Here is a 10150-nt window from a genome sequence, read left to right on the forward strand (position 1 = left end):
AGTGCCAGCTGGACTCGGATCGATATTTACAGACCCCTGAGAAGCATGGATTACAATATTACAGACCAGATGTATACACTAATTCACTGACATGAATGTACATGTTTAGAAAACCATCTTTAGAATGTCTCCTAGACAAGATACACATCTGGTGTTAGAAAGAGCCTGTCCTCTCAGGCAGATTGTGAATATGTCCTAAATGTCTATTCCTGGGACCCTATTCCTAACCCAACGGGCCCTGTTCAAAAGAACAACGCTGTTGGGTCCCAATTTGGGATGCATCCTAAGTGTTTTAGAACAAACACGTACATTTCAAAAAAGGATTAGAATATAATATATTCTACGACCGCTCCCCCTCTCCAGCGCTCGACGTAGCCGGGCTACGAACCACCGCTCCCCCTCTCCAGCGCTCGACGTAGCCGGGCTACGAACCACCGCTCCCCCTCTCCAGCGCTCGACGTAGCCGGGCTACGAACCACCGCTCCCCCTCTCCAGCGCTCGACGTAGCCGGGCTACGAACCACCGCTCCCCCTCTCCAGCGCTCGACGTAGCCGGGCTACGAACCACCGCTCCCCCTCTCCAGCGCTCAACGCAGCCGGGCTACGAACCACCGCTCCCCCTCTCCAGCGCTCGACGTAGCCGGGCTACGAACCACCGCTCCCCCTCTTCAGCGCTCGACGTAGCTGGGCTACGAACCACCGCTCCCCCTCTCCAGCGCTCGACGTAGCCGGGCTACGAACCACCGCTCCCCCTCTCCAGCGCTCGACGTAGCCGGGCTACGAACCACCGCTCCCCCTCTCCAGCGCTCGACGTAGCCGGTCTACGAACCACCGATCCTGGCACCATCCTCATCACCTTGATTACTCTCCCTTCATATAGCCCTCAGTAGCATCAGTCATCAAACAGGATTGGTTTTGGTTCAGTACGCTGCTCCTTCATATAGCCCTCAGTAGCCTCAGTCATCAGACAGGATTGGTTTTGGTTCAGTATGATGCTCCTTCATATAGCCCTCAGTAGCCTCAGTCATCAGACAGGATTGGTTTTGGTTCAGTACGCTGCTTCTTCATATAGCCCTCAGTAGCATCAGTCATCAGACAGGATTGGTTTTGGTTCAGTATGCTGCTCCTTCATATAGCCCTCAGTAGCATCCTGTTTTGTATTATCTTCATGTTTATTATTATAATTAACGCACCTTCTGCACCTGCTTCCTGACTCCCTGCATATACGTTACAGTGTTTTCCTTCTGAACCGTCTTCCATTCTGTTTTGTAGGTCAAATCATTAAATGGGGTCATTAACCATAAAAGTGAGATAACGAAAATGTTAATTATAACATGACATTAGTTTCACAGTTTCTTGTCACACATGGTTGGCACCTAGCCTACTGCGTTTTCCTTCACAGCCTACTGCGTTCCCCTTCACAGTTCACACACCACAGTTAGTTAAAGGAATAGTTGAGCCGTTTTACATATCTCAATATTTGTTTCCTTACCTTGAAAGCAGTCTATGGCAAGCGTTCCCAAACTTTTTTGGCCCACGACCCCATTTTGATATCTGAACGTTCTCGTGACCCCAACCATGTGACAAAAAAAATGATGTAATTAACAGCCAATGTTTCGTTTTTAATTTGGGGCTTTGGCAGTCAAATGCAAATGAGTCTGACATAATGTCTCTTATCTCACCACCACTAATGAGATGGGTGTGGCTTGATGCATGTCGCGTCGGAGATTTTCAAAGTCAGGGGGCGTGGTCGACAGTACGCACATCATCTCTGCTGTCACATCCAACCTAGATCTATATTTGGTTTTAATGCAGACAAGAGCATTGAATCCATCTTCTCACAGATATGAGCTGGTGAAGGGTAGCATGAAATTTAATGCTCTGAGTCAGGAACCAAAACGCCTCCATAATGACCTGTGAAATAAGTTGTCTCCAGCATTCGGTCACATTACAGCTCGATCAGATGTTCGATTTCCACTTACCGGGATGTCAACTGCGCCAGGATCACAGTCAAACGGATTGGGAAGTAGGTCTCAAAGTGCTCTTCCAAGCGTTGGAGGTGAGCAGTCATCACTGGTGTGGGACACTTACTGATGCTGTTTTCTGTTAGAAACATGCACAGCCAAGGGAAGGGGGCATGGTTCACTTTTGAAAGACTCTCTCCAATAAGAATGATTTCCTCTGAATCCACTGATTCAGTCACTCATCTGTAGAATGAGGTCGTTCAGTTTCCCAAATACGTCTGTTACATAGGCAAGGAGACACATTTTCTTTTCATTACACAGAAAGTCAACCAAGTCTGTTTTTTTTTTTTTTACATCCATTGTGAACGACAACAGTTCCTTTCCAACACTCCCCCTACGATAACCACCAAGCCTCCGTATGAAATAGAACATTGTCATGCTCTGATCCCATATCTCCACATCGTTTTGTGAACAGGCGTCCGCGCAAGTGGATGTGGTTTGATGTGGTTTACAATCGAAGTTACCTGCTGCAGTATACAGTATCTCTGAGTTCTGCGCTCAGCTCTTTTGCCGCCAGTTGCTCTCAGTGTATCAAACAATGCGTCCATATGGCCGAGGGAGACACATTCATAACTAGAGTGCAGAGGCCTGCCCGCCGTCCCACCGTGGATGGAGCCCCAACTGTGCAAAAGCCGCACCATTCGATCCCCTGGAATCTGTTTTTCGTCAGTATAGCCACGCAGCACACGGAACATCCCCTGTGCCGTTTCCTGCTCGGGAATCGTGAGACAGAACAATACGTCCTCGTGAATAGCGTCCCCCCCGACATGTATAGCGAACAAAAGTCAATGCATGGGCATCTCGGCCCTCACAGCTAACTTCCATCTGGAGAGCATGAGCTGGGGAGTTTTTTGATTCGTTCAGTCAAGTGTTTCCTCTTGATAGCTAGCAATAGCATCAATTCTTCATTTAACAGTGTTATTTGACAAAGATATTGATGGGAGTTTCTGTGCCTCTGCCATCCGGTCACATTGTTTTCACCATATCAGTTGCGGCCGGTAATATCAAAGTCTCTGCAATAGTGTGTGGTTTCATAGCGTAGCGGGCCTAACCATTCACCGGGGGAATGACTCAAGCGCAACGGTCAAGTGCAGCCTTTTCCTGTGATCTAAGGGCGCTCTCCTGATTGAATTTTATATTTTAATCATTTGAATTGAGATTTTTAAGGTTAACCACATTACAATGATTTTGAGATACAAAGACGATATTATAATATATATTTATATATATATATATATTTTTGTATATAATATATGTATTTTTGGGGGGGAATTTCTTCTCACCGCTGGTCTATGGACTAAGGAATGACTGAAGTGGCTGGTTTAATAAAACACAAGTGTGGATTGTATTGACTACTTGTTCAGACTGCTTTCAAGGTAAGGAAAAAAACATGTAAATATGTAAAATGGCTGAACTATCCCTTTAATGCTGCCATGCCAGAGAGCTTCAGGCAGCAGGAACATGAGGAATGTAGATAATAATGACATACTGCACTGACTGGCTCAATCTACACCATGTTTAATGAAGGAGAAGGAGGAGAAGGAAAAGGAAAAGGAGAAGGAGAAGGAGAAGGAGGAGAACAAGGAGGAGAAGAAGAAGGAGAAGGAGAAGGAGAAGGAGAAGTAGAAGGAAAAGGAAAAGGAAAAGGAAAAGGAGAAGGAGAAGGAGAAGGAGAAGTAGAAGTTTCCCCACTGACAAATAAATGATCAGTCTATAATTTTAATGGTAGGTTTATTTGAACAGTGAGAGACAGAATAACAACAACAAAATCCAGAAAAACGCATGTCAGAATTGTTATAAATTGATTTGCATTTTAATGAGGGAAATAAGTATTTGACCCCCTCTCAATCAGAAAGATTTCTGGCTCCCAGGTGTCTTTTATACAGGTAACGAGCTGAGATTAGGAGCACACTCTTAAAGGGAGTGCTCCTAATCTCAGCTTGTTACCTGTATAAAAGACACCTGTCCACAGAAGCAATCAATCAATCAGATTCCAAACTCTCCACCATGGCCAAGACCAAATAGCTCTCCAAGGATGTCAGGGACAAGATTGTAGACCTACACAAGGCTGGAATGGGCTACAAGACCATCGCCAAGCAGCTTGGTGAGAAGGTGACAACAGTTGGTGCGATTATTCGCAAATGGAAGAAACACAAAAGACCTGTCAATCTCCCTCGGCCTGGGGCTCCATGCAAGATCTCACCTCGTGGAGTTGCAATGATCATGAGAACGGTGAGGAATCAGCCCAGAACTACACGGGAGGATCTTGTCAATGATCTCAAGGCAGCTGGGACCATAGTCACCAAGAAAACAATTGGTAACACACTACGCCGTGAAGGACTGAAATCAATGTATTCCTTTTTCTTTTAAACATCTCGATAGAAAAATAAAACGATTTGTTTGTTAAGCTGAGTGAACCAGGCGAGAGCAGAGTTATTCCCTACTAATGTCCTGCAACAAGCAATCTCAGATGTGCGAGTGCTTCCTTTTGTTTAAATCTCAGCATCATTTAAGTGTATTAGCATCTTCACTAGCTGTCTGTGAAAGGAAATAGCAGAAAGATGAAAAATAGTGTCACTCATTTGATTATCAGTAAACCCACTTCCTCTACTGTTCTTAAACACATGACGGTAAAGCAAATAGAATAGGTTCTCTAGTATGCAACATAGTATATGACATCTTGACTGGAGTGAAGGTATCCAGGCAAAGCATCAGAGAAAACATGGAAGCCTTTGTAGATCATGTTCATCTGAACCCTATATAAGGTCTCAGTTTGTAGCCTGCTACATGCACTTGATGGATTAAATCAAGGTACTGTGAGCGGTTGTAAAGGAGACGGAATATCCAATTGCCCAACGTGGATATGAGACGATGCTGGTGCCTGTGTCTGTCTCAGAGAGAGCCGAGATCAGTGTATCCCTAGCCTGAAATACAGAACCTGTTTTGCTAACATTCCACTACTTGTACTCCGTCTCATTGTTTAGCAATGGAATGTAGGAGTGGAATGTTAGCTAAACTGACTGGTACCCAGGCTAATGTATCCCATTCCCTGCATCAGCAGAACTGGTGGTGGTGGGTTCTCCCCAGACCCAGTAACCCACTACCCGACTGATCCCGTTAGTCTTCCTCCTCCTCCTCTTCCTCCTCCTCCTCCTCCTCCTCATTCTCCTCCTCCTCCTCCTCCTCCTCCTGGACTCAACTCCTCTTTTTTCTTTTCCCCTGTCCTGTCTTCTCTTCTCACCCCCTCTCCTCCCCTCTTCCCTCCTCCCTCCTCTCCTGACAGCAGGGTAAATGACAGCAGGGTAAAACCATAGAAATAGAATGACTAGAATAATGACTGGTACCTAGAGATGGGGCTGTGGTTTGTGGGAGGGGGAAGAGGCATTAATCAATGGATAGAGACAGTAATCAATATCAATGGACAGCCAGAGGCTTCAAAACACTTGACTCTGACACCTCACCTGGCTGAAGACAGAACCAAGCCTTGATGCTCTGACACCTCACCTGGCTGAAGACAGAACCAAGCCTTGATGCTCTGACACCTCACCTGGCTGAAGACAGAACCAAGCCTTGATGCTCTGACACCTCACCTGGCTGAAGACAGAACCAAGCCTTGACGCTCTGACACCTCACCTGGCTGAAGACAGAACCAAGCCTTGACACTGACACCTCACCTGGCTGAAGACAGAACCAAGCCTTGACACTCTGACACCTTAGCTGGCTGAAGACAGAACCAAGCACCAAACTGAATACCCTTTCTTACACCACCTGACTCCTTAGATGAGAGGGAAATGTGTGTGTGTGTGTGTGTGTACATTAGCATGCGTGGGTTTGTGTGTGTGTATGTGTGTGTAGGGGAAATGTACAGCTTTGGAGACAGAACAGAAGGTGTAATTCCCTGTCACCCAGGTCATTAAAACAATAACTCATCTTAGATCCTGTACAGAACATCAGTAATGGGATTTAAATGTAAAATGAGGACAGATTAAAGAAAGCAATAAAACACATCCTATTTCGGCAGCAAGCGAGCAGAGCAACCTCATCCCCGGGTCCCTCCCCAGCCCCAACCCTTAGTCCCAGCCTCCCTACCCAGCCACCCTCCTCAGCCCCAACCCTTAGTCCCAGCCTCCCTGCCCAGCCCCAACCCTTAGTCACAGCCTCCCTCCCCAGCCCCAACCCTTAGTCCCAGCCTCCCTCCCCAGCCCCAACCCTTAGTCACAGCCTCCCTCCCCAGCCACCCTCCTCAGCCCCAACCCTTAGTCCCAGCCTCCCTGCCCAGCCCCAGCCTCAGCCCCAACCCTTAGTCCCAGCCTTCCTCCCCAGTCTCTCTCCCCAGCGCCAGCCTCAGCCCCAACCCTTAGTCCTAGCCTCCCTCCACAGCCTCCCTCCCCAGCCCCAGCCTCACCCCCAACCCTTAGTGCAAGCCTCCCTGCCCAGCCCCAGCCTCAGCCCCAACCTCCATCCCTGCATGCCTAACAACAGAGAGCCACGTAACATCCATCAAGACTAACCAACAATGGGACATAGACTACATGACCAAAAGTATGTGGACACCTGCTTGTCGAACACATCATTCCAAAATCATGGGCATTAATATGGAGTTGGTCCTCCCTTTGCTGCTATAACAGCCTCCAATCTTCTGGGAAGGCTTTCCACTAGATGTTGGAACATTGCTGCGGGGGACTTGCTTCCATTTGGCCACAAGAGCATTAGTGAGGTCGGGCACTGATGTTGGGGGCGATTAGGCCTGGCTCGCAGTCGGCGTTCCAATTAATCCCAAAGGTGTTTGATGGTGTTGAGGTCAGGGCTCTGTGCAGGCCAGTCAAGTTCTTTAACACCGATCGCGACAAAACATTTCTGAATGGACCTCGCCTTGTGCAAGGGGGCATTGTCATGCTGAAACAGGAAAGATCCTTCCCCAAACTGTTGCCACAAATTTGGAAGCACAGAATTGTCTAGAATGTCATTGTTTAAGATTTCCCTTCACTGGAACTAAGGGGCCTAGCCCAAACCATGAAAAACAGCCCCAGACCATTATTCCTCCTCAACCAAACTTTACAGTTGGCACTATGCATTGGGGCAGGTAGCGTTCTCCTGGCATCCGCCAAACCCAGATTCGTCCGTCGGACTGCCAGATGGTGAAGCGTGATTCATCACTCCAGAGAACGTGTTTCCACTGCTCCAGAGTCCAATGGCGGTGAGCTTTACACCACTCCAGCCGACGCTTGGCATTGCGCATGGTGATCTTAGGCTTGTGTGCGGCTGCTCGGCCATGGAAACCCATTTCATGAAGCTCCCGACGAACAGTTATTGAGCTGACGTTGCTTCCAGAGGCAGTTTGGAACTATGTAGTGAGTGTTGCAACCAAGGACAGACAATCTTTACGCGCTATGCTCTTCAGCACTCGGCGGTCCCATTCTGTGAGCTTGTGTGTCCTACCATTTTGTGGCTGAGCCGTTGTTGCTCCTAGACGTTTCCACTTCACAATAACGGCACTTACAGTTGACCAGGGCAGCTCTAGCAGGGCAGACATTTGACGAACTGACTTGTTGGAAAGGTGGCATCCTATGACGGTGAAACGTTGAAAGTCACTGAGCTCTTCAGTAAGGCCATTCTACTGCCAATTTTATACACCTGTCAGCAGCGGGTGTGGTTGAAATAGCAGAATCCACTCATTTGAAAGGGTGTCCACATACTATTGTATATATAATGTACTTCATCCATTACACAATATGCGTGTCCTATTCTAACTGTCACCTGGTATGGACCTATTTTTCATTTGGGAAAAAGTCTGTCCTCCACCCTCTCTCCTCCGTCCTCTCTCCTCCGTCCTGTCTCCTCCGTCCTCTCTCCTCCATACTCTCTCCTCCACCCTCTCTCCTCCGTCCTCTCCTCCGTCCTCTCTCCTCCGTACTCTTCTCCGTCCTCTCTCCTCCACACTCTCTCCTCCGTCCTCTCTCCTCCGTCCTCTCTCCGCCGTCCTCTCTCCTCCGCCCTCTCTCCTCCGCCCTCTCTCCTCCGCCCTCTCTCCTCCGTCCTCTCTCCTCCGTCCTCTCTCCTCCGTTCTCTCTCCTCCGTCCTCTCTTCTCCGCCCTCTCTCCTCCGCCCTCTCTCCTCCGCCCTCTCTCCTCCGCCCTCTCTCCTCCGTCCTCTCTCCTCCGTCCTCTCTCTTCCGTCCTCTCTCTTCCGCCCTCACTCCTCCTTCCTCTCTCCTCCACCCTCTCTTCTCTGTCCTCTCTTCTCCGTCCTCTCTCCTCCGCCCTCTCTCCTCCGTCCTCTCTCCTCCGTCCTCTCTCCTCCGTCCTCTCTCCTCCGTCCTCTCTCCTCCGTCCTCTCTCCTCCGTCCTCTCTCCTCCACCCTCCACCCTCTCTCCTCCGTCCTCTCTCCTCCACCCTCTCTCCTCCACCCTCTCTCTTCCGCCCTCACTCCTCCGTCCTCTCTTCTCCGTCCTCTCTCCTCCACCCTCTCTCTTCCGCCCTCTCTCCTCCACCCTCTCTCCTCCATCCTCTTTCCTGCACCCTCTCTCCTCCGTCCTCTCCTCCACCCTCTCTCCTCCGTCCTCTCTCTTCCGCCCTCTCTCTTCCGCCCTCTCTCCTCCATCCTCTCTCCTCCGCCCCTTCTCCTCCCGCCCCCTCTCCTCCGTCCTCTCTCCTCCGTCCTCTCTCCTCCGCCCCCTCTCCTCTGTCCTCTCTCCTCCGTTTACTCTCCTCCATGACCCGGAAACCGATAAGTGGTCGAGGAGATGCCAATTCGTTAGTAGGCGAACAGAAGAGTGTACTTCCCTCCTTGATAGCCACCTTTCATAGTCATGTGTATTCTACCTGAGTCCTTCGTGGAACAGTTTTGAAATCTGCCACACCCCCTTTGAATCAGCTTTCCTCAATTAGGAAGGATTGCCTTCGAACTTTTCAAAAGGAGGCAAGCGAGGATGGAGGAGAGAGGATGCAGGAGTTGAGCAAATCCAAATGAGAAAAGTTCATGGGCTAGCTAGTTTGCTTGCTTAGCCTACTGGGTATCCATTTCAATGCCCATGTTGCTAAATAAAAGGCCAACTTTTTCTGGAAACGTTGTATGCTACATTAAATTAGACATACTGTACCTTCTCCATTCTACCAATATTCTTGGTAAAGGGATATTTTTTATTGCTTTTACCGGCTCATCTTTCCTGGAGGTTTGGGTAATCGGGAACGTTCAAATTTCAATTCAGTGACATCACACGTAATGAAGGAGGAGGAGCTAACTAGTAGGTACCTCCCACAAAATGGCGGCCAGCGAAGATTTCCCCTAGCCAGGTGAGCAAAACATTATAGGTAATAATCTGCGAAATTTCCATCATGTCATCCTCTCAATTACTTATTTTGCTACAGTAGGATGGGGGGTGGATTCAGATCTGTGCAGGTTTACTAAGGGCTCTATTCAATCCATATATTGTGGAAGTTCAGCTTTACAGCGTGATTTACATTTAAAGGCAATGCTTCTGCTTTAGCGGAGACTGTATTCATGGTAAATGCAGCAGTACGGCCGGCCCTTGGATGTACACAGAGCGCTAACATTAATAATATGCATGTCCATCTCTCCTGGCTCAAAGTGGAGGAGAGATTGACTCCATCACTACTTGTATTTATGAGAGGTGTTGACATGTTGAATGCACCCGAGCTGTCTGTTCGAACTACTGGCACACAGCTCGGACACCCATGCATACCCCACAAGACATGCCACCAGAGGTCTCTTCACAGTCCCCAAGTCCAGAACAGACTACGGGAGGTGCACAGTACTACATAGAGCCATGACTACATGGAACCCTATTCCACATCAGGTAACATGCCAGCAGTAAAATTAGATTTAAGAAAACAGATAAAAAAGTATACCTTATGTGTCACGGATCCCCCCCGGTACTGCTGCTCATTCCGTTCACCCTCACCAGCTCCAGAGGTCTACGTCACCGGCCTTGTAGGCGTCACTGACCTGGTTCATTACCACCAACCCCCGGACTGTCTTGTCTCATTACGCACACCTGGTTCCCATTTCCCCTGATTAGTATGTGTATATATGTGCCCTCTGTTCCCCATTGTCCTTGGCGATTATTGTCCCCATGTCGGTTGGTCTCGTGAGTACGTACGTACGTG

This window comes from Coregonus clupeaformis, chromosome 25, assembly GCF_020615455.1.
Source record: "Coregonus clupeaformis isolate EN_2021a chromosome 25, ASM2061545v1, whole genome shotgun sequence".
NCBI classification, from domain to species: Eukaryota; Metazoa; Chordata; class Actinopteri; order Salmoniformes; family Salmonidae; genus Coregonus; species Coregonus clupeaformis.